Raw genomic sequence first — 496 nt, forward strand, 5'->3', positions numbered from 1 at the left:
GCATTGGCCACCAGTAGCCTATATTCAGAAAACCAAGAATTTTAGGATGATTTCCATGACTCAGGGTTTTTTGCCAACAGACATGCTTATATCTGGAAGAATTGATACAAACGGTAATTGAGACTCGCCATTCCGGACCATGGTCAATATTTAGATTGATTGCCTTTCTTTCTAATCACTCAATACCACTGGAGTAAACATCATACGAAAGTATATTCCCTGTGTACTCGAAAGTGCCAGCTTTATGAGATGAATCATAAAGCAATTCCCCCTGTGCACTAAGGGCCACTAATCAAGCTCAGTTGGTTCGAATTGGGTTTTCAACTGCCAATGATTGCCAATGATGCTTATATGCAACTTGTCAACACACAACAAACCGCGTTGCTCTGGCAACCCGTAATTTCCCGAACCCGAATACCGATCGGTTAGGCGAACTTGAAACACGAACCCCGAATGAACCCATCTGTGTGAGTGTCTTTTAAAACGTCTACCTAGC

This window comes from Malaya genurostris, chromosome 2, assembly GCF_030247185.1.
Source record: "Malaya genurostris strain Urasoe2022 chromosome 2, Malgen_1.1, whole genome shotgun sequence".
Classification (NCBI taxonomy): Eukaryota; Metazoa; Arthropoda; class Insecta; order Diptera; family Culicidae; genus Malaya; species Malaya genurostris.